Here is a 25,000-nt window from a genome sequence, read left to right as displayed (position 1 = left end):
TTTTTACATAGATTTACACAGATATTCGGACCACAGCCCTTAAGGTACAGACTAGGTGGTATGTCATATTAAAACTCAAAGATAATACAACGCATCAAACGGCCTCATAGACAACAAGACGGTATTTCTGCCTTAGTGAATGTTAAGGTAGAGAAAATGGCTTATCTCGGCTCATGCTGCCCCCCGGAACTCCTTCTTGATTCACTTGGACGGTTTCCTCTAGAGTCCGGGTTGATGGGTGGTCTTCAGGACAGCATGTGGGTAGTTTTAAGCCACTCGGCGGTGACTGAAAAATCCCAGGTGGTAGCGTGGGGATTCGAACCCGCGTCGTCCATCACGCGGTGAATGTGGGCCCAGCACGCTACCACTCAGCCACCGCCTACCCAACGACGGTCGCACTACAACGTTGGTGAAGTAACATTTGGTGCAATCTGAATATATTTGTTTACGTTAAAATCATATGTCATTACCTTCGTTCAAAAGCTGTCACCGATCATGAAAAAAAGGACTTATCTACCTTCGTAAAGCCATTAAATATTCTGAAGCATTTGATCAAGTTTCCTCTGAGGCGACATATCTCGAGAGACAATGTTTAGAGAAAAAAGCCTTTCATCGTAAGTTTTTGTCTGCAAGGAGGATAATGTCTGTCAACACCCTCTTACAGACTCCTTACGTTCTTATGTCCATCGGGGGCTTCGTGGTGCAGTGGTTAGCACACTCGGCTCACAATCGAGAGAGCCCGGGTTCGATTCCCGGGCGGAGTGGAAAAATTTGGGCGGCTTTTCCGATACCCTACGCCCCTGTCCACCCAGCAGTGAATGGGTACCAGGTATCAATCGGGGGTTGTGTCCCGTCTCCTGGGGTCTGTTCCCTTCTCCTATATAATTCCTTCCCCTTCTGTCTCTCTCCGGCATATGACCACAGATGTTGCTCCGACTAAACGCAACTTTCCAACTTTCTTATGCCCATCCGTTTCAGACTGAGAGAACTTGCAACCATAGAGAGAGGAAAGCAATATTAACCCAAAACATCAACCACACACACACACACTCCCACTAACTCAGTCATCACCCTCTTACTCCTTACGTTCTTATGTCCATCCGTTTCAGACTGAGAGAACTTGCAACCACAGAAAGAGGAAAGGAATATTAACCCAAAACGTATCATCTTTGTCGGTCTAACATCAGTACCTTATAATTTAGCAATGTCCTTCGCATGATGGGAGACGAGAACCGCATTGAATGATTTAAGTTGAGTCTGACTATACTGTTTTTAAGTGGTAGTACTACTTTTGTATTCTTAAACGCGGATTTCCTAACAGAAGACATCACCAAGCTACTGGAATGGAGCAAAAAGTGGCTGTTACAATTCAATATAGACAAATGTAAAGTCCTGTACCTTGGGAGGGGATATCCAGCACACCAATACCACATGGGAAACACTCCACTATCCACCACAGAAGCAGAGAAAGACGTGGGAGTGTATGTAACCAGGCTACCAGTAAAGGGATATCCAGCATACCAATTCCACATGGGAAATGCTCCACTATCCACCACAGAGGCAGAGAAAGACATGGGAGTGTATGTAACCAGGCTACCAGTGAAGGGATATCCAGCACACCAATACCACATGGGAAACACTCCACTATCCACCACAGAGGCAGAGAAAGACGTGGGAGTGTATGTTACCAGGCTACCAGTGAAGGGATATCCAGCACACCAATACCACATGGGAAACACTATACTATTCACCTCAGAGGCAGAGAAAGACCTGGGACTATATGTTACCAGGCTACCAGTGAAGGGATATCCAACACACCAATACCACATGGGAAACACTCCACTATCCACCACAGAGGCAGAGAAAGACCTGGGAGTGTATGTTACCAGGCTACCAGTGAAGGGATATCCAGCACACCAATACCACATGGGAAACACTCCACTATCCACCACAGAAGCAGAGAAAGACCTGGGAGTGTATGTTACCAGGCTACCAGTGAAGGGATATCCAGCACACCAATACCACATGGGAAACACTCCACTATCCACCACAGAGGCAGAGAAAGACCTGGGAGTGTATGTTACCAGGCTACCAGTGAAGGAATATCCAGCATACCAATACCACATGGGAAATGCTCCACTATCCACCACAGAAGCAGAGAAAGACATGGGAGTGTATGTAACCAGGCTACCAGTGAAGGGATATCCAGCACACCAATACCACATGGGAAACACTCCACTATTCACCACAGAGGCAGAGAAAGACCTGGGACTATATGTTACCAGGCTACCAGTGAAGGGATATCCAGCACACCAATACCACATGGGAAACACTCCACTATCCACCACAGAGGCAGAGAAAGACATGGGAGTGTATGTTACCAGGCTACCAGTGAAGGGATATCCAGCACACCAATACCACATGGGAAACACTCCACTATTCACCACAGAGGCAGAGAAAGACCTGGGACTTATGTTACCAGGCTACCAGTGAAGGGATATCCAGCACACCAATACCACATGGGAAACACTCCACTATCAACCACAGAGGCAGAGAAAGACATGGAACTATATGTTACCAGGCTACCAGTGAAGGGATATCCAGCATACCAATACCACATGGGAAACACTCCACTATCCACCACAGAGGCAGAGAAAGACCTGGGAGTGTATGTTACCAGGCTACCAGTGAAGGGATATCCAGCACACCAATACCACATGGGCAACACTCCACTATTCACCACAGAGGCAGCGAATGACCTGGGAGTGTATGTTACCAGGCTACCAGTGAAGGGATATCCAGCACACCAATACCACATGGGCAACACTCCACTATCAACCACAGAGGCAGAGAAAGACATGGAACTATATATTACCAGGCTACCAGGGAAGGCCAAATCCGTGCCAATCTCAGCGGACGGTTTAAAGAAGCCCGACATTTTGCTCGCTACGTTAATGAATGCATTGCTTGGAGCACTTAAGGTCTGACGCAGTTTTGTGACTCAGGTCTTATAAAACACTGTACGCTTCTGAGTTTCACATCACTCAGTTCATAATCGAATCTTCTATTTTTCATTCAACCTTGAACAACATGGCCCTTGACTTTATTAAAGGGCTCCCATCTATTAGACTATGCTTATGCGAGTGGGCAAGCAACTACCTACCGAAACTACTACTACTACTACTACTACTACTACTACTACCGCTTCTAAAACTACTTCTATTTTTACCACTATTTGCTTTATCGTGTTTGGAGTCTAGATTCACGATAGGTTGAAGGATAGAATTCAGTGACGGGCTAACGGACTATTGAAGGAAGAGGACATGCTTGCAAAAAGAGTAGGATTGGACAAGGAGGGGAAGGGAAAGGAGGAAGAGGGGGAGTAGGAGATGCGGGGAATAGAAGTTGGATTGGACAAAGAGGAGGAGGAGGAGGAGGAGGAGGAGGAGGGAGTGGAAAAGGAGAAGGAGAGGTGGCAATGTTTTACTCATTTAATTACTGCCATGACCCACTTTCCAAGACGCTGATAATTAATAAAGAAAATACATGAAAGGAAGAGTCGAGAAGAAAAGACGCGAGCGACAGACAGACACAGACACAGAGAGAGCGCGAGAGATACACAGACAGACAGGGAGAGACACAGACAGGCAGATACAGAGACAAACAGACACACAGGGAAATAAACAGACAGAAAGACAGGCACAGACACAGATAGACAGAGACAGTTGGCCACAAAGAGACAGAAGGTAGAGTTTGGGAGAACGAGCAAAGGGCAAGAGGAGAGGGCTAATGAGGGAAGGGAGGCGATTGGAAGGTCAAGGCGGTAAAGAGAGCTTGTAACGAAAGACCCGACGGTAAGGGAAGGAGAGAAGAAAAACGGAGGAAAGAGGAGGAGAGAAAGAATACTAATCTCACGAACTCATTGCCTCTTGTCGATACCAGATTCAACACCAATTTTCCCTCCTCCTCCTCCTCCTCGGATCTTGCTCGGCATAACACTCCCGCTCCGCAATTTGTTCTTCTTTTCATAACCCTCCACTACCTCCTAATGCCTTTCCATACCAGTCTCTCTCTCTCTCTGGTGGCATGTAGCAACGGTTATTCTTGGGGGAGTGGGGAAGGTGGAGGTGGGGGAGGAACATGAATATACTGTCTGTCTGTCTGTCTGCCTGTCAGTCTGTCTGTCTAGCTGGCTGTCTAGCTGTCTGTCTGGCTGGCTGGCTGGCTGACTGACTGACTGACTGGATGGATGGATGGATTTTTTTTTTTTTTTTGTACAGGAGAGGAGTCAGTTCAAGGGCATAAAAAAGGAAACAAATGTGAAAAAATAGACCGCTACTTACTGCTCCTTAAAAGAGTTAGAGGTGTCGCCGAAAGAGAGGTCAATTTTGGGTGGAGAGGTGTCCTGATACCCTCCTTTTGAAAGAGCAAGTCGTAGGCAGGAGGAAATACGGATGAAGAAAAATTGTTCCAGAGTTTAGCAGCGTGAGGATGAAAGAGCAAAGATGCTAGTTAACTCTTGCATAAGGGATTTGGACAGTAAAGGGATGAGCTTGAGTAGAAAGTCGTGTGTGGCGAGGCCGATAGAAGATAGAAAGAGAGGCAACATGGCGGCGAAATTTAAGAGGCAGAAGACCATTAGTAAGAGGAGGAGAGCTGATGAGACGAAAAGCCTTAGACCATTCTGTCCAAGGGAGCTGTGTGAGTGGATGTTTTCTCTCTCTCTCTCTCTCTCTCTCTCTCTCTCACATTTTCATTTAGCTCCCCTCCTCCTCCTCCCCTACGTCCTTCTTCATCTCCTTTGTCGAAGCGTTTCTGTGTTCCTCTCTCATCATTACTTTCTTTTGTTTACCTTCCTCAGCTGCAGTCTCATCACAACTTCTTTCACACACTCCACTCTGTAATCCTCTAGGACAGGGATTCTCGACCTTTTCCTCCATCATTCACCCCCCCCCCCCCGGGTTCGATTCCCGGGCGGAGTGGAAAAATTTGGGCGGCTTTTTCCGATACCCTACGCCCCTGTCCACCCAGCAGTGAATGGGTACCAGGTATTAATCGGGGGTTGTGTCCCGTCTCCTGGGGTCTGTTCCCTTCTCCTATAATTCCTTCCCTTTTTGTCTCTCTCCGGCATATGACCACAGATGTTGCGCCGACTAAACGAAACTTTCCAACTTTCCCGGAAAACAATGGTACAGGTTGAGCTTCCAAAACATAGGAAAGTCGAGACTGGGAGTTATGAATTATTGCCAATCCAAATAATGGAGTAACCAGTAATATAATGCATACATACAACAAGAAATACATAAAAGGAAAACTATTGAATGTTGAAACAACTAGCTTTAGCAGCAACACATTTACGTAACATTTTTTATTTATGATTTTTGTATTATTTAATGAGCTCAGTAGAGCTTTATTGTGACGCGTGTATGGAAACATTGTGTGACGCCGGAATTCACCCAGCCGGTCCGGTGCTGGTGCATTCCTGCCAGCACGTGTATATATATAAACATCATTAGCAATCGTCGAACACTTTTTTCCCGTTTCATTACATTCTTTTCCCGTTTCATTACAAACAAATTTAAGGGATGAGCGCCTGTACTGATACATTGTGTGACACTACTGTGCATGATTTCGATCCCATGATGGCACGTGTCTGCCTGCCTACACCAAAAAGCAGGTATAGGCGGTGGCTGAATGGATAGCGTGACGGCGCCGCGTTCAGGACGACGCGAGTTCAATCCCCGCCCGGTGCCACCAAGTTGGGATTTTTCAGCCGCCGCCGAGTGGCTTAAAACTACCCACATGCTGTCCAGAAGACCACCTATCAACCCGGACTATAGATTCTAGGATTAAAAATGAGCTCCGGGAGGGCAGCATGAGCCAATGCAAGATGGCGCCACTATAAACACTTGCCTGCGCCAGGACGGGCTGGGCCGACCATCAGGCCCCACCAGGAAGAAGCCTTGGGCCGACCTTCAGGATCCACCGGGAAGAAGCCTTGGGCCGACCATCAGGATCCACCGGGAAGAAGCCTAGGGCCGACAAGCAGGATCAACCGGTAAGAAGCCTATGGCCGACCATCAGGATCCACCGAAGAAGCTGGCCGACCATCAGGATCCACCGGGAAGAAGCCTTGGGCCGACCATCAGGATCCACCGGGAAGAAGCCTTGGGCCGACCATCAGGATCCACCGGGAAGAAGCCTTGGGCCGACCATCAGGATCCACCGGTAAGAAGCCTTGGGCCGACCATCAGATCCACTGGAAGAAGCCTTGACCGACCATCAGGATCCACTGGAAGAAGCCTGGGCCGACCATCAGGATCCACCGGGAAGAAGCCTTGGGCCGACCATCAGGATCCACCGGGAAGAAGCCTTGGGCCGACCATCAGGATCCACCGGTAAGAAGCCTTGGGCCGACCATCAGGATCCACCGGAAAGAAGCCTTGGGCCGACCATCAGGATCCACCGGTAAGAAGCCTTGGGCCGACCATCAGGATCCACCGGAAAGAAGCCTACCGGGGCATTAGGTCACGACGTAAAAAAATAAAAAATGATCGTCCAACAGTTTTTTCCGTTTCATTACAAACAAATTTAAGGGATGAGCGCTTGTACTGATACATTGTGCGACACTGTTGTGCACGCTTTCAATTCCATGATGGCGCGTGTCTGGCTGCCCACGCCAACAAGCAGGTATGGGCTACATAACTCAAAATCAATTTATTCCTTTTGAAATCCTTCTAACGACATAATTTTGAAATATTTACTTCAACTCACTAGCAATGTGCTGCCCGTATGGAGCTGTGGGAGGCATTCTTTTGATCCTAACATGGTTGAGTCTTTTCCTACCTGGCAGAGAGAGAGAGAGAGAGAGAGAGAGAGAGAGAGAGAGAGAGAGAGAGAGAGAGAGAGAGAGAGAGAGAGAGAGAGAGAGAGACAGCCAGCCAGCCAGCGAGAGAGAGAGAGAGAGAGAGAGAGAGAGAGAGAGAGAGAGAGAGAGAGAGAGAGAGAGAGAGAGAGAGAGAGAGAGAGAGAGAGAGAGAGAGAGACAGCCAGCCAGCCAGCCAGCCAGCGAGAGAGAGAGAGAGAGAGAGAGAGAGAGAGAGAGAGAGAGAGAGAGAGAGAGAGAGAGAGAGAGAGAGAGAGAGAGAGACTGTTTTTCAACCTAAGTGAAACGACATAAAATTGTTACCATTTTTGCCTTACCGAATATTAAGGTGGACGAAGTGATGGTTGTGTTTTTGTTTTTGCAAGAAATTAAGAACAAAAGAACTTAAGGAGTCAACAAGGGGTCAGTAGGCCTATACAAGACGGCTCCTGTAAACCTGACTCCACCTGCCATCTTTATCCCAGAAGTTATCTAACCATTTTTTAAGGTGTCGATGATTTTGGGGCCCACTACATGACTGCCAAGCTTGTTCTACTCATCCGCCACTATTAGTTAAGGAATTCTTGCCTATGTCTTTCTTGAATCTGGATTTATCTAACTGTAAGCGATTACTACCTTGCACTTTTTATTTACAGCAAAGGAGTCAGTTCAAAGGGATAAAAAAGGTAACAAATGTGAAAAAAAAGCCCGCTACTCACTGCTCCTATAAAGAGTTAGAGGAGTGGCCGAAAGCGAGGTCGATTTCGGGAGGAGAGGTGTCCTGATACCCTCCTCTTGAAAGAGTTCAAGTCGTAGGCAGGAGGAAATACAGATGAAGGAAGATTGTTCCAGAGTTTACCAGCGTGAGGGATGAAAGAGTGAAGATGCTGGTTAACTCTTGCGTAAGGGATTTGGACAGTATAGGGATGAAAGAGGGAAGATGCTGGTTAACTCTTGCGTAAGGGATTTGGACAGTATAGGGATGAAAGAGTGAAGATGCTGGTTAACTCTTGCGTAAGGGATTTGGACAGTATAGGGATGAAAGAGTGAAGATGCTGGTTAACTCTTGCGTAAGGGATTTGGACAGTAGGGATGAAAGAGTGAAGATGCTGGTTAACTCTTGCGTAAGGGATTTGGACAGTATAGGGATGAAAGAGTGAAGATGCTGGTTAACTCTTGCGTAAGGGATTTGGACAGTATAGGGATGAAAGAGTGAAGATGCTGGTTAACTCTTGCGTAAGGATTTGGACAGTAGGGATGAAAGAGTGAAGATGCTGGTTAACTCTTGCGTAAGGGATTTGGACAGTATAGGGATGAAAGAGTGAAGATGCTGGTTAACTCTTGCGTAAGGGATTTGGACAGTATAGGGATGAAAGAGTGAAGATGCTGGTTAACTCTTGCGTAAGGGATTTGGACAGTATAGGGATGAAAGAGTGAAGATGCTGGTTAACTCTTGCGTAAGGGATTTGGACAGTACAGGGATGAAAGAGTGAAGATGCTGGTTAACTCTTGCGTAAGGGATTTGGACAGTATAGGGATGAAAGAGTGAAGATGCTGGTTAACTCTTGCGTAAGGGATTTGGACAGTATAGGGATGAAAGAGTGAAGATGCTGGTTAACTCTTGCGTAAGGGATTTGGACAGTATAGGGATGAAAGAGTGAAGATGCTGGTTAACTCTTGCGTAAGGGATTTGGACAGTATAGGGATGAAAGAGTGAAGATGCTGGTTAACTCTTGCGTAAGGGATTTGGACAGTATAGGGATGAAAGAGTGAAGATGCTGGTTAACTCTTGCGTAAGGGATTTGGACAGTATAGGGATGAAAGAGTGAAGATGCTGGTTAACTCTTGCGTAAGGGATTTGGACAGTATAGGGATGAGCTTGAGTAGAAAGTCGTGTGAGGCGAGGCCGCGGGAGGGGGGGAGGCATGCAGTTAACATGTTCAGAAGAGCAGTCAGCATGAAAATATCGTTAGAAGATAGAAAGAGAGGCAACATGACTCTTATTAAAGCCCCGAATCCTCATGCCTTTCATCTTTCTAAAGAGAGCATATTTAAATGTTTAAAAAAAATATCCTTATATGGCTAGATTATCAAGCAGTGAATAATTTTTGTCATTTAATTTTCAGGTTCCAACGGGCTGATGTCCATGCTGTAGTAAGGAGGCCAGAACTGCACAGCATAATAAAGGTGAGTTCTAAGTAATCGTTGGTAGCCTATAGCATGAAGCATTATTCAGTGCCTCTATTGTTTACACTCGGCTCACAACCGAGAGCGCCCGGGTTCGATTCTCAAGGAGGAAAAATTTGGGCGGCCATTCCGGTACCCTACACCCCTGTCCACCCAGCAGTGAATGGGTACCAGGTATTAATCGGGGGTTGTGTCCCGTCTCCTGGGATCTGTTCCCTTCTCCTATAATTCCTTCCCCTTTTGCCTCTCTCTGGCATATGACCACAGATGTTGCGCCGACTAAACGAAACTTTCCAAACTTTTTCCCCAACCCACCAGAGAGCTAAAATACCACCTAACACAACACCTTACCACGTCTCACACTGCCTCCAGGGAAAGCCACCATGGCACACGATACAACACCGTCCTGACCAACCACACCCAGCTGTATAAAAGTAACCGCCCAGCAAATACAAACCCAAAACAGTGTGAAATGACCCTGGGAACTATATTTACAAGGGCGTGTTAGTGGGAAGGCAGGAGAGAAGGCCGGTCACCTCACTTTAGGGAAGAAACAAGAAGGGATGGACTGATGATAACCAATGAGGGAAGGAAAAGATGCACAGACGAATGTACAGTGAGCACACTCCAGAGAGAGAGAGAGAGAGAGAGAGAGAGAGAGAGAGAGAGAGAGAGAGAGAGAGAGAGAGATTGAATAAGCCAGCATGGTTTCCTATCGTGCGCTGCGGTGATTAGTAATGGAAGCAACGGAATGACGAAGACAGGATAGGGCCTCTCTTTGTTACGTTTTTTCATCTGCCGCCTAATCAGATTTGTGGATTCTGCTCCCTTTTCCTTTTCCTCCTCTCATTCGTTATTATCTATGTTATCTAAACCTACAATCTATTGATATCTCTAGTAAAGGTTCAATGTTTATCAATAATAGCTAGAGCTGGCGGGGATAAACCTACAGGGATGGACTCGCGGAATTGGCATCATTGCTTGTGTGACGGTCTCCCCGCTGCTCGTTGGCCTGCTGTTAAGTAGATCTAACCTGGTTTTTTTTTGAGAGGCCTGATGGTCGGCCCAGCCCGTTCTGGCGCAGGCGAGTGTTTATAGTGGCGCCATCTTGCATTGGCTCATGCTGCCCTCCCGGAGCTCATCTTTAATCCTAGAATCTAGAGTCCGGGTTGATAGGTGGTCTTCTGGACAGCATGTGGGTAGTTTTAAGCCACTCGGCGGCGGCTGAAAAATCCCAGCTTGGTGGCACCGGGCGGGGAATGAACTCGCGTCGTCCCGAACGCGGCGCCGTAACGCTATCCACTCTACCACCGCCTCCCCCGTTTGGCGTGACATAGCCTACAGCCTCCCGCTCTCTGCTACTCTTTAAATCGGCATTGTTAATATATAAATGTAGTTATTCATAGAATCACCCTTCCTTATGGTTATTTCAATACCCACAAATAATGAAAATACATTAATTTGATGATAGCACGATGAAAGAGAAGGTTCTTGCCCAATGTCAATTTTTACATTACACTATACACATTGTGACAGACTCAGGACTAAAAATGTACCAAGAAATCTTACGGTAAATGACTTAACGAATGACACCGTGTAAACTGTAGCCTAACACTTTGTAATAGAAGGAGAAGTAAGGAAAAAAGTTTACCCTTAATTAACAGGCCTTAGATATATGAAGTTGCCGCTTCACTCGATGGATATTCTCCGTTTGCGTGCAATTCCGACTCAGTTTTTTTTAAATGTCGTGTCAGATTTATATATAATAGTTCAAAAGGCACACTTTTTTTTTTTTTTTTTACGTCGTGGCCTATTGCGCGGGTAGACTTCTTCCCGGTGGATCCTGATGGTCGGTCCAAGGCTTCTTCCCGGTGGATCCTGATGGTCGGCCCAAGGCTTCTTCCCGGTGGATCCTGATGGTCGGTCCAAGGCTTCTTCCCGGTGGATCCTGATGGTCGGTCCAAGGCTTCTTCCCGGTGGATCCTGATGGTCGGCCCAAGGCTTCTTCCCGGTGGATCCTGATGGTCGGTCCAAGGCTTCTTCCCGGTGGATCCTGATAGTCGGCCCAAGGCTTCTTCCCGGTGGATCCTGATAGTCGGCCCAAGGCTTCTTCCCGGTGGATCCTTATGGTCGGCCCAAGGCTTCTTCCCGGTGGATCCTTATGGTCGGCCCAAGGCTTCTTCCCGGTGGATCCTGATGGTCGGCCCAAGGCTTCTTCCCGGTGGATCCTTATGGTCGGCCCAAGGCTTCTTCCCGGTGGATCCTTATGGTCGGCCCAAGGCTTCTTCCCGGTAGATCCTGATGGTCGGCCCAAGGCTTCTTCCCGGTGGATCCTGATGGTCGGCCCAAGGCTTCTTCCCGGTGGGGCCTGATGGTCGGCCCAAGGCTTCTTTCCGGTGGATCCTGATGGTCGGCCCAAGGCTTCTTCCCGGTGGATCCTGATGGTCGGCGCAAGGCTTCTTCCCGGTGGATCCTGATGGTCGGCCCAAGGCTTCTTCCCGGTGGATCCTTATGGTCGGCCCAAGGCTTCTTCCCGGTGGATCCTGATGGTCGGCGCAAGGCTTCTTCCCGGTGGATCCTTATGGTCGGCCCAAGGCTTCTTCCCGGTGGATCCTTATGGTCGGCCCAAGGCTTCTTCCCGGTGGATCCTTATGGTCGGCCCAAGGCTTCTTCCCGGTGGATCCTTATGGTCGGCCCAAGGCTTCTTCCCGGTGGATCCTGATGGTCGGCCCAAGGCTTCTTCCCGGTGGCTCCTGATGGTCGGCCCAAGGCTTCTTCCCGGTGGGGCCTGATGGTCGGCCCAAGGCTTCTTTCCGGTGGATCCTGATGGTCGGCCCAAGGCTTCTTCCCGGTGGATCCTGATGGTCGGCCCAAGGATTCTTCCCGGTGGATCCTGATGGTCGGCCCAAGGCTTTTTCCCGGTGGATCCTGATGGTCGGCCCAAGGCTTCTTCCCGGTGGATCCTGATGGTCGGCCCAAGGCTTCTTCCCGGTGGATCCTGATGGTCGGCCCAAGGCTTCTTCCCGGTGGATCCTGATGGTCGGCCCAAGGCTTCTTCCCGGTGGATCCTGATGGTCGGCCCAAGGCTTCTTCCCGGTGGATCCTGATGGTCGGCCCAAGGCTTCTTCCCGGTGGATCCTGATGGTCGGCCCAAGGCTTCTTCCCGGTGGGGCCTGATGGTCGGCCCAGCCCGTTCTGGCGCAGGCAAGTGTTTATAGTGGCGCCATCTTGCAATGGCTCATGCTACCCTCCCGGAGCTCATCTTTAATCCTAGAATCTAGAGTCCGGGTTGATAGGTGGTCTTCTGGACAGCATGTGGGTAGTTTTAAGCCACTCGGCGGCGGCTGAAAAATCACAGCTTGGTGGCACCGGGAGGGGATTGAACTCTCGTCGACCTGAACGCGGCGCCGTCACGCTATCCATTCAGCCACCGCCGTTATTGCATTGGTTTCTATCGGTGTAAACCATTACCTTACAACTCAAAAAGGGTTTTGGTAGGAATACATAGTCAATTTCATGCACGTAAGAAGGCCAATGAGCGCGCATAATCACCCAATCAAAGATACCAAGTCCGCGTTTCTCTACCAGAAGTGACACCAACTATAGTTTCAAACCTCTCAGATTTATAGATAGTTTTACCTAATACGTTCAAGGAGAGAGAGAGAGAGAGAGAGAGAGAGAGAGAGAGAGAGAGAGAGAGAGAGAGAGAGAGAGAGAGAGAGAGAGAGAGAGAGAGACACAGAGTCACAGTGACACAGAGAGAGAGAGAGAGAGAGAGAGAGAGAGAGAGAGAGAGAGAGAGAGAGAGAGAGAGAGAGAGAGAGAGAGAGAGAGAGAGACAGACACAGAGACAAAGACAGAGAGAGAGAGAGAGAGAGAGAGAGAGAGAGAGAGAGAGAGAGAGAGAGAGAGAGAGAGAGACAGAGACACAGAGACACAGAGAGACAGAGACACAGAAAGACAGAGAGAGAGAGAGAGAGAGAGAGAGAGAGAGAGAGAGAGAGAGAGAGAGAGAGAGAGAGAGAGAGAGAGAGAGAGAGAGAGAGAGAGAGAGAGACAGAGAGAGAGAGAGAGAGAGAGAGAGAGAGAGAGAGAGAGAGAGAGAGAGAGAGAGAGAGAGAGAGAGAGAGAGAGAGAGAGAGAGAGAGAGAGAGATGTTTGAATGTCATTAGGAGGAGGAAAGGATAAAAAAACTAAAGGTGAAAACTGGGACAAGGGGGTTGAAAAGGAGGAGGAGGAGGAGGAGGACGAGGAGGAAGAGGAGGAGGAGGAGGAGGAGGAGGAGGAGGGAAAAGAAGACAAATGGTGGAAGAGGCGGTGGTATGAAGTGATAACACACACACACACACACACACACACACACACAGACACACACACACACACACACACACACACACACACACTCACGCACGCATAAACACAGACATATTTAGTTAACTGCCTGCATATTGAAATCATTGTTTTATGTAAATTTACCTCTCTCTCTCTCTCATCGTATGCTAAAATGAAGGGTGGCGTTTTTTTTTTTGTTGTTGTTTTTGGTTGTTTGGGTGGTGGTGGTTTGCTTTCTCTCTCTCTCTCTCTCTCTCTCTCACCCATCTCCCCCCTTCACACACACTCAACCAACGCACTAAAAAAAAAAAAAAAAAAAATGCGGTTTCAGTAGGAAATGAGAAAGTTAACCTCTATTTTTCTATCAATGTATATCCATCTATCCTGTCTATCTATATACATATCTAGTTTTATCTATCTAATCTACCAATCTAACTTCATCTATATATGTCTATCTGTCTATTCATCTGTATCTCTAACTATCTACATACGGATAGATAGACAGATTGACAGAAAACATGATATTAATTCCTAAAACTTTACTCATTCACATAATCCATATTACAGTTATATATATTTTTTCTTTAACCCTGGATGAGTATCGATATTTTCAGTACCCATATTGTATATCGTGTTGCACCTTTGCAACTGTGACTTTAACGCTTTAAATGACCACTTTAGGTATGTTGTACTTTAATGTTTGTTCTTTCTAAAATTACTTTAGACATTACTTAGTGCTAATAAGTGGTGAAAAGACAATCAGAATGCTTTATGTACTTTATTACAAAGAATACAAAAACTTCTACCTTATTTTAACTATCATTAGAAAAAATAAAATAAATACTTATGTCCATACAAAAAATAAAGCCTCTGGAGATCGGTGTATTACAGTTGTCTCTCACAGCCTGCACAGTCCCAGTTCTCTGCAAAATCCACGCTGAAAATAGAACAGGTCAAACTTTAGTAAAATTTTTCACCCTGTTTTTCTTGTTTCTTTAAAAAAAATTTGGGTACCTAAATATGCTTTAAACTACATGAAAATAATTATTTATACTACACAATCAATGACAAAGCTACTGTGAAGTTTCATGGAAATCGAAATAAGATAAGGTACTAAATAAATTATTTTCCTAGAGAGGGTCGAGTTACAGGGTCTTTTAGGGGGTTCAGAGATGCACAACATCCATATAACTTATTAGATACCAATGAAATGTACACTTGCATAACACACTCAAGAAAACTGGAAAACATAATAGTTCCTCACCCTAGCAACAGGAGGGGCAGAAGACAGAGTAGTGGGATGCACACACGGACTTCCCACATCCACTGCAGCAGACCTGGTCTGTCCCTCGTTTCTGGTGGGGCAGAGGAAGCACTGCTGCCTCTTCTCAGTTTTCTTTGCTGTGTTGCTGGCCTCTCCTCAGGTAGGACATTGAAAGTGTTACGTATGAGGCTACGGAGGCTGATGCTCAGTCTTGGGATACCAAGGCGCCGCACCGCACCCCTCATAACATTGGCGACCCTGTCATTAGTGTGCAATGTAACCATAGCCAGCATGTAGTCATCGATGAACTGGTGGAAGTATTCATCAATGTTTTCCAAACCCATCAAACACATCGGAGGTTTTTCCTGAGGTCGTATGTCACCTGCAACCTGGTAAGGTTACTTTTCGAATCAGGCCTCCACACAGTTTTCCTCTTGTCCCTTCCACGTAGTGTTGAGCCCACACTCCTCAGCGGTTGCCCTACAACTGGATTCTGGGGCCCTCCTCCGTTTGGATGATCTCACTGCTGGAGAGGGGAGGAGTTCAGCAGAAGGCAGTGGTTGTGGGTCATCCACGTCTTCATCATCATCATCCAGCAACCCACGAGACGTAGATGGAAGAGGAGAGACCACACGGCCACGCTTGGGTCGGTGAGGGTGGCAGGTGGGCTGATCATCAGCAGGTGTAGAGGTGGAAGGCAGAGGTGTAGAGGGCTGGAACAGTGTCCTGCTACGAGTTGTGATGATGGCAGGAGGCAAGAGAGGTGTTGTTGTGGTGGAAACTGTAGTGGTGGGGTAGGCTGCTGTGTTTACACAAGATAAGAGGTCAGGCGAGCGAGATAAGGTGGCTGGCTGGGTCAGAGTGGAGAGTGGAGTTGCCAGGTCGTGTATTTCTGCCTCTGCTGCCTCCTCTTGTGTGGTGCAAAGTGTTACCATGTCTGTAGATGAAGGAAGCTCTGGGTGGCTGCAGGGCTTGATAGAGGTGGGGGAGGGGAGGTACTCCTCGAGGTCCCCTTTTCAGAGGGCCTTGGGGTAGGGTCATCTTCATCTCCCTCCACATCCACGTAAACCTCATCCACCCCCTCGTCAACCTCCCAGTTGTCGGTCCCATCCTCCCCGTACTCACTTCCGTCCGAGTCATCCCACTCCAACAACTCATTTATCTCCTCGTCGGTCAAACTTGGCTTCGACATGATTTCTGTAAAACAAAGCAAAAAGCATGTCTTAGAAAAAAAAAATCTAAAAAAAAAAAAATAAGGTACATACCTCAATTCTGTAAATGGCATACGTCAGCACAATCACTTACGAACCCCACATAAAAATTTCACTAAGTTATTCCAACAAATGTTATTGTTATGAATTTTATTATCAAAACAATACGCATTTAAATGTACTTACATAACAGTCACAGCTTGTATAATGATGTTGCTGAAATGCAACGCAAGTGACTCATACACCATGAAGGGAGGGCGAAGTAGCACAGAGACCCTCACAGCTTGACAGCAGGCACCAAACTGAGGCGGCAGGCGAGATGTGGGGTGCCGACGCAGTTTAAATGCCCGCGCGCAGGCGCAAATACGCATTTAAAGGAAGTGGCGCGTTGTAAATATACAACATCGATACTCACACAGGGTTAACCCGGTAGCTGCGGGGATCATGTTTCTTAATGGTCCCTCTAAGCGAGAAAAATGAGAAAAAAAATCATCACTCACGCAAACCATTTCATAATATATATCAAAGCATTTGTGATCAGTTTATGCTTCATCTATTTTTGGGGTTTATATCATGGCGAATATTTGGCCCGTCGCTGCTACACGGTAAAGCCACAAATTTGGCCCGTCGCTGCTACACGGTAAAGCCACAAATTTGGCCCGTCGCTGCTACCGGGTTAAGGAAAGCTGTACAATTCGCATACGAGAACAACAAACTAAGTAGCGTGTATATTGTATTTATGTTGCTTTGAATGGCAACACGCTTCTGAGATGGTGTAGGCCTGACGAAGACTGACTGCTGATTGGCTGATTAAATGGCAAGACCTCACCGTTGCCAGATTGTCGTACTCAGAGTATAGTATTTATCGGTTTCTGACGCCTAACTATTGCCAGGAAACATCAGGAATTAACTATTTTAACGATATTTATAAGTGAATCTCCTTATTGGGGTCCACGAGACAGTTTTTGGGTCGGAGGTCGGTAAATATAAGAGGCTGAGTAAGACAATCTGGCAAGGTTGAGGCGGGTGACTTATGGCCATATTTTTAAACGTTCCCATTGTGACTGTTTATCAAGGCCACAGTAACCGGGTCTTCATGGATGTTTTTCCGTTCATGCTGCAGAAGTCGTGTAAAAATATCACCAGGACCATAGAACAGTCCATGAAAAGTCCAGCGACGTCTACGAGAGAGTATTCAGACAAGAAAACTGAGATGCTGACAAGTTTAAAACCCCTTGATTGCGGATTTCCTACAGTCAGACCTCATCAAACAACAGGAATGGAACAAAAAGTGGCTGCTAGAATTCAATGAAGAAAAATGGAGACTCCTGCACCTTGGGAGGCGATATCCAGCACACCAATACCACATGGGAAACACTCCACTATCCACCACAGAGGCAGAGAAAGACCTGGGAGTGTATGTTACCAGGCTACCAGAGAAGGGATATCCAGCACACCAATACCACATGGGAAACACTCCACTATCCACCACAGAGGCAGAAAAAGACCTGGGAGTGTATGTTACCAGGCTACCAGAGAAGGGATATCCAGCACACCAATACCACATGGGAAACACTCCACTATCCACCACAGAGGCAGAGAAAGACCTGGGACTGTGTGTTACCAGGCTACCAGAGAAGGAGAAATACGTGCCAATGCCAGCGGACGGATTAAGGGCTTTAGAACGATCCTTGAGGTGGATGCCAACCCCCCACCCCCCTAGCGAGACTGGATAAATACCTGACCTTGAATTATCTTCCCACCATTGCTTCTGTTATTGGCGCTGCGAGGCGTTGTGATAGCAAACACCTTCTTCTCAGACAAGCGATCATTCTATTTTCGGCTCTTCGCAGCATTCTCTCAGAAGACAAAGAGTTCGGACAGATTGACTGACCCAGAAGCCTTGCATAATTAATGGCAATTTTGCATAATCGTCTTCGTGTTACCTTTGTGCCGCGAGACCAAAGGTGGGATAGTGTTCGTTTGTCTGTCTGCTTCATCCATTTACTCGTTCGATGTCCTTGGGGGGCTTCGTGGTGCAGTGGTTAGCACACTCGGCTCACAAATGAGAGAACCCGGGTTCGATTCCCGGGCGGAGGGGAAAAATTTGGGCGGCTTTTCCGATACCCTACGCCCCTGTCCACCCAGCAGTGAATGGGTACCAGGTATTAATCGGGGGTTGTGTCCCGTCTCCTGGGATCTGTTCCCTTCTCCTATAATTCCTTCCCCTTCTGTCCCTCTCCGGCATATGACCACAGATGTTGCGCCGACTGAACGAAACTTTCCAAACTTTTCCGTTCGATGCCCTAAACACTGTGCCGACTCTGAGCCACGACAACCCAGCGACTTTTCCATTTGACAAGTTGGTTCCCACGCTCCAAGAAGAGGGGGAAGGTTTTATTGGGGTCTTTGTGTCTTGCCGACTGTCTGGGACATACGGCCAACTAGTTGCCAGCATGTCGTGCTAACCCTCACGACTCCAGACTCCCGTCACGACGTCGGCGCAGCATTCGGCAACAGTCTCAAGACCTCTTTCAAGACATGCCCGACCCTTTCACATCAACACCCAAGACCTCGTGTACCCTAGAGTCGTGGGTAGTCGTGGCCCAGAGTCGGCAGAGTGTTAATGGGGCTTTAGAATCCCAAAATTATAGTACGGCTGGGATGAATAAGCAATGCAACAAAGCTTCGTGACTCAATAAATACAAGCTAGATATCTTTATTTTTATGCAAACACCAATGAAATATTAAAAAAATGACGACAGAAGACATATCGCGGTGTCCGCACCTTTAATATACGAGCCTGAAATTATTAGCAATAGATGATGATGATTATAGTGATGATTATGATGATGAATGTGATGATAATTATATGATGATGATAATGTTTATGATAATGATGCAGAAGAAGAAGAAGAAGAAGAAGAAGAAGATGAAGAAGAAGAAAAAGAAAAAGAAAAGAAGAAGAAGAAGAAGTAGAAGAAGAAGTAGAAGAAGAAGAAGAAGAAGAAAACGAAGAAGAAGAAGAAGAAGAAGAAGAAGAAGAAGAAGAAGAAGAAGAAGAAGAAGAAAAAGTAGATGAAGAAGAAGAAGAAGAAGAAGAAGAAGAAGAAGAAGAAGTAAAAGTATAGGAACAAAACTACATCCCAGAACAAGAAGGAACAACAATTTCAACAAAGTATGGCTGATGACGTGAAAAGATACCAACACACAGTTACAAGATCAACAACAACGGGTGGTAACTTGCCACATGTAAAATTGTCATGTTTAACGTTTTCTCTCTCTCTCTCTCTCTCTCTCTCTCTCTCTCTCCACACACACACCGGGCGGAGTGGAAAAATTTGGGCGGCTTTTCCGATACCCTACGCCCCTGTCCACCCAGCAGTGAATGGGTACCAGGTATTAATCGGGGGTTGTGTCCCGTCTCCTGGGGTCTGTTCCCTTCTCCTATAATTCCTTCCCCTTCTGTCTCTCTCCGGCATATGACCACAGATGTTGCGCCGACTAAACGAAACTTTCCAACTTTCCACACAAATTCAGACAGAAAGACACTCAGACGCACACAAGGTCGATTTCTTCATCAAAATATCATCGTTCACATATGGTTTCCCTAAATGAACGATGGAATTTTCTTTTCTTCATTACGAGACGATTTTTAATTAGAGAAGGGAAGTGGTATGAGACCTGTCTGAAAAGAACGGAGAATTGATTTTTTTTCTTTTTCTGCGATAGAATAGTGCAGGTAATGGAACAGGAATAAAAAGATTAGTATGGACTGTTTTTTCATAATTAAAATGAGTTTATTTCCCTTTGACAAAGTTATTTCCGAACTAAATGTCAAGGCTTGGGGTAATTAAGAGAGTAAGGCCCCGTTCACACTGTGCGGACTTTGGGCCACGACTACCCACGACTCTAGGGTACGCGAGGTCTTGGGTGTTGATGTGAAAGGGTCGGGCATGTCTTGAAAGAGGTCTTGAGACTGTTGCCGAATGCTGCGCCGACGTCGTGACGGGAGTCTGGAGTCGTGAGGGTTAGCAGTTTAGCACGACATGCTGGCAACTATTAGGCCGAATGTCGCAGACAGTCGGCAAGACACCAAGACCCCAATAAAACCTTCCCCCCTTTTTGGAGCGTGGGAACCAACTTGTCAAATGGAAAAGTCGCTGGGTTGTCGTGGCCCAGAGTCGGCACAGTGTGAACGGGGCTTAAAAGCAGCACCAGTTTTGTTTGGTTCGTGCTGCTTCTCGGAACTCTACTTGATCCTTTGTAGAGAGTTTCGTTGGAGTCCGGGCTGATAGGTGGTCATCAGAACAGCATGTGGGCAGTCTTATTAGGCCACTCAGCGATGGCTGAAAATCGTCCGTTTGTAGCGGCGGGCACAGGACTTCCCGGGTCCTCCAGGACGCTCCAGCACGCTTAACACCCACACCGCCTCCCTAAATCATTTTGGTAGTGGTGATGATGTCATTGGGAGGGATGTTGGGGAGGCGGTGGCTGAGTCGACAGCATGACGGCGCCGCGTTCAGGACGACGCGAGTTCAATCCCCGCCCGGTGCCACCAAGCTGGGATTTTTCAGCCGCCGCCGAGTGGCTTAAAACTACCCACATGCTGTCCAGGAGACCACCTATCAACCCGGACTCCAACGAAACTCTCTACAAAGGATCAAGTAGAGTTCCGAGAAGCAGCATGAGCCAAGCAAGAATGGTGCTGCTTTTAAGCCCCGTTCACACTGTGCCGACTCTTGGGCACGACTACCCACGACTCTAGGGTACACGAGGCCTTGGGTGTTGATGTGAAAGGGTCGGGCATGTCTTGAAAGGGTTTTTGAGACTGTTGCCGAATGCTGCGCCGACGTCGTGACGGGAGTCTGGAGGCAACTAGTTGGCCGAATGTCCCAGACAGTCGGCAAGACACCAAGACCCCTATAAAACCTTCCCCCCTCCCCTTCTTGGAGCGTGGGAACCAACTTGTCAAATGGAAAAGTCGCTGGGTTGTCGTGGCCCAGAGTCGGCACAGTAACACGCCGAGGCCGACGAAACACCCTCGCCGCTCACTGAACTCGCCTGGTCCTCACACACGTGGTTCCCCTCTCTGGCAAACACAGGAGGCACAGAAAACCTGAAAATGACTCAAACACACACAACCTGCCCTACTCTGGCTGAAAGTGAAGGCGTTACGTGGGACGATGCGCCAGGCACTCAATCCTTCGCCAGCAGGAACAAGTGGTCGCTCCTCACACAAGGGAAAACGCTGGCTATACTGCAGACACTCTCCAGACTTACTTCACACCTTGAGGGTACGTAGGCAACATTCATGTGTTGGTGTATATGTGGGACAATATTTAGAAGAGAACTGTAGTAAGACGAGACGAGACGAGACGATATATAATGAATAAACGAGTAACAGGAAAAGTTAACAATGAAGACGCGACAGAACAGACAGGGAGACGAGGACAGCGACAATGAGAATACATAGACGGCACAGGAGACACAAGACGAGGGGAGACGAAAACGTTGACACGAATACGATAATACGAAATACGAATAATGAGTTTGATATGATAATACGAATAATGAGTTTGATATGATAATACGAATAATGAGTTTGATATGATAATACGAATAATGAGTTTGATATGATAATACGAATACGAATAATGAGTTTGATATGATAATACGAATAATGAGTTTGATATGATAATACGAATACGAATAATGAGTTTGATATGATAATACGAATACGAATAATGAGTTTGATATGATAATACGAATAATGAGTTTGTGCTGCAGCGCCACATTTTCTTGGGTCACCGGGGAAGCAGAGCACACGGCTTTCAGCGGTGGCTGCTTCAAGGGTTCTTCTTGGAGACCTCTCGCGGGAGTGGCAGCACCCACACCCGCGTGCAGGACCTCAAGGGATCAGGAACTCACTGGCGACAGAAGGCACGTGCACACCTATATATGCACATTTTATTAAAAGAAGAGGTGCTGGCTGTTCCTGTCAGGAAAGGGAAAGAGGACTGCTCAGTGTGCCATGCAAGGTGCTTTTTTTTTTTTTTTTTTACAGCTAAGGAGACAGTTCAAGGGCGTAAAGAAAAATATAAAAAAAAACCTGCTAAATAAAGCCCGCTAAAAAAAGGCCCGCTAAAAAAAAATTGCCCATCTAAGGTTCTGTCCCGTCCGGGGTGACCAGCATGCGGAGCATCATGGAGAAGCTGCAGGACAGTCTTCACCAGAGCAGTAGGGATGACAACCTGAGTAACGCCTCTCCCATTAATGGCCACTGTGCGACAAACAATGCCGTCCTATAAGGAAAAGGCAGAAAAGGGCACAGGTAGATGAGGTGATGTGGAGTCATCGCCAGACTCGAGGGCGTAGACGACTGTAGAGCACAACGCGTCATGGCGTTGGGCCGTCTGAAGCTCGTCAAGTGAAAAGTTCTGGACCTCAGAAACTACAACGCCAGGAATACGTCGGGACATCGGGTCAGCGACAGTGTTGGCTTTACCTGGTAGATACTTTATCACTGGGTTGAACTGTTGGGTGGTGAGGTACCACCTAGCCAGGCGGCCGGTGAGATTCTTGCCACTGAAATGAGTTGTAATTGCAGTGTGGTGAGTGTAAACTGTGGTAGGATAATTAAAAATAATATCCTTGAAATGTCTGAGGGCCCAGACAACAGCTAGGGCTTCAAGGTGAGCTACAGAGCACCTTGACTCAAGGTCAGTAAGTACACGGCTAGCGTAAGCAATGACATGACATACAGTCTGCATTAGGGCTGCACCAATGACAAAAGAAGAAGCGTCTGTGCATATAGTAAAAGGCAAGGTGTAGTCAGGAAACGCTAGGATCGGGGCATGTGTCAGAGCATGCTTGAGAGTATCAAAATTCTGTTGATGAGCGTCGTTCCACACGAAGGGAACATTCTTCTTTAGAAGACGCGTTAGAGGGGATGCGATAGACGCAAAGTTTTTGACAAAGGCTCTATAATAACCAGCAAGGCCTAGAAAAGAGCGAACATGGTCAGTAGATTTGGGTGTAGGAAAGTCTTTGACGGCAGTGATTTTAGAATCAACAGTGTGAATGCCATCTTTATCGACAAGGTGACCCAAAAATTGAATACGAGACTCAAGGAAGTTGCACTTAGACAGCTTGACCTTTAGGCCAGCTTCAGAAAGTCTTTTAAAAACAACTTCAAGGTTTCTGGAGATGAGAGTTAATGTCGTTAGAGACAATGATAAGGTCATCGAGGTATACAAAGAGACCTTTGTGAATAATGTCAGCAGAAAGATAATTAATCACACGCTGGAAGGTAGAGGTGCATTACGTACCCACAGGCAGGCGACACCATTCGTAATGACCCGTGGGAGTCGTGAAGGCAGTGATCTCCCGTGATGCTTTGTCCAAGGCTATTTGCCAGACACCGGACACGAGGTCGAGGCTGGTGAAGACTGTGTTACCCTTTACTCACTCACTCTTTACCCACACAATCAATGGTATAAATTGCCTATTTCTTTTTATGAGCTTGAATCTATCCAACTTATTCCCACTTTTGCTTGTGTTCACATCAGTTTTTTTTAAGATAAAGACTTCATTTAAATCCCCCCCGTCAATCCCTTAACGCCTTAATGCCTTAAACTATTTAAACACCCCAGTGAAATCCCCACGCAGTCTACGCCTTTCCAAATAGTGCAATTTACTTAAGTCTTTCTCTATACGGTAGGTTCTTAAGTCCCTGGATCATTTTAGTCTTTCTCCTCTGTATTGCTTCGAGGGAATCAACATCCTTTATGCAATACGGGCACCAAAACTGGACGGGGGCTTCGTGGTGCAGTGGTTAGCACACTCGGCTCACAACCAAGAGATCCCGGATTCGATTCCCGGGCGGAGTGGAAAAATTTGGGCGGCTTCTCCGATACCCTACGCCCCTGTCCACCCAGCAGTGAATGGGTACCAGGTATTAATCGGGGGTTGTGTCCCGTCTCCTGGGGTCTGTTCCCTTCTCCTATAATTCCTTCCCCTTCTGTCTCTCTCCGGCATATGACCACAGATGTTGCGCCGACTAAACGAAACTTTCCAACTACCAAAACATGACAGCCTATATAGTCCAGGTGAGGCCCAACCAGAGCTAAATTGAGCTTAAGGATAACTTCTGAGTTTCGGTTGCTTAGCTACTCGAAACAAACCCCAAGCCTCTATTTGCGCCATTTCTAGCAATATTACACTCATTTCTGGATCGGAGGTCAGAGCTCACACGCGCATCCATATCCCTCCCCGGCTGGAGTGGTCAAGAGCTGTGTTATTTAATGTGTGACACTGAGGGTGAACTCTTCCCACACCAAGGCGGTTGCATTTGTCGATATTGAACTGCATCGTCTATTTGTTGCCCACTCATACAGGACACTTTTAGGGTGGTATTCTTAGACACTTTCGCTTCTCATATCAGCTATTTCTAAAGGTCAAAGAGGGGATGAATCGGTTTCTAATGAGTGTTTCTTTAGGTTCATGGTACAGAAGAAGCGTCAAACTAACACTGGGGTCATAAAACTACTCCTGTAAATGCGCAAAACTCCTACGAAAGCCTTGTCAAATATGTGAACTTAAGCGACAAAATTTTTAGTAATACGGCCATAATAAGGTTGATATTCTTAGACACTTTGGGTTCTCATATCAACTATTTCTAAAGGTCAAAGAGGGGGTCAATCGGGTTCTAATGAGTGTTTCTTTAGGTTCATGGTACAGAAGAAGCGTCAAACTAACAGTGGGGTCATAAAAGTACCCCTGTAAATGCGCAAAACTCCTACGAAAGCCTTGTCAAATATGTGAACTTGGGAGACGAAATGTTAAGTAATACAGCCCTAATAAGGTTGGTAGTCTTAGACACTTTGGCTTCTCATATCAACTATTTCTAAAGATCAAAGAGGGGGTCAATCGGGTTCTAATGAGTGTTTCTTTAGGTTCATGGTACAGAAGAAGGGTCAAACTAACACTGGGGTCATAAAACTACTCCTGTAAATGCGCAGAACTCCTACGAAAGCCTTGTCAAAAATGTGAACTTGGGAGACAAAATGTTTAGTAATACGAGCCTTAGTTCCTCCTGGGGTATCTCAGCATCGTTGTCTGAATTGATCAGTCTTCACA

The 25,000-nt window shown here is 46.9% G+C and overlaps 1 long non-coding RNA gene across 1 annotated transcript in view; it reads right to left on the bottom strand.

The window, feature by feature from the left end:
- Positions 1-1,780: 1,780 nt before the first annotated feature.
- LOC126987158 (uncharacterized) overlaps positions 1,781-25,000 on the bottom strand; it is a 175,063-nt gene continuing 151,843 nt past the window's right edge. Inside the window, exons 3-5 of the long non-coding RNA XR_007740308.1 lie at positions 17,368-17,466; positions 1,969-2,067; positions 1,781-1,869 (exon numbers count right to left, since the gene is read on the bottom strand). This is a non-coding gene — a long non-coding RNA (uncharacterized LOC126987158). The remainder of the gene's footprint in view (positions 1,870-1,968; positions 2,068-17,367; positions 17,467-25,000) is intronic.

This window comes from Eriocheir sinensis, chromosome 6 (assembly GCF_024679095.1).
Source record: "Eriocheir sinensis breed Jianghai 21 chromosome 6, ASM2467909v1, whole genome shotgun sequence".
NCBI classification, from domain to species: Eukaryota; Metazoa; Arthropoda; class Malacostraca; order Decapoda; family Varunidae; genus Eriocheir; species Eriocheir sinensis.
This window is presented reverse-complemented; position numbering and strand designations above follow the sequence as displayed.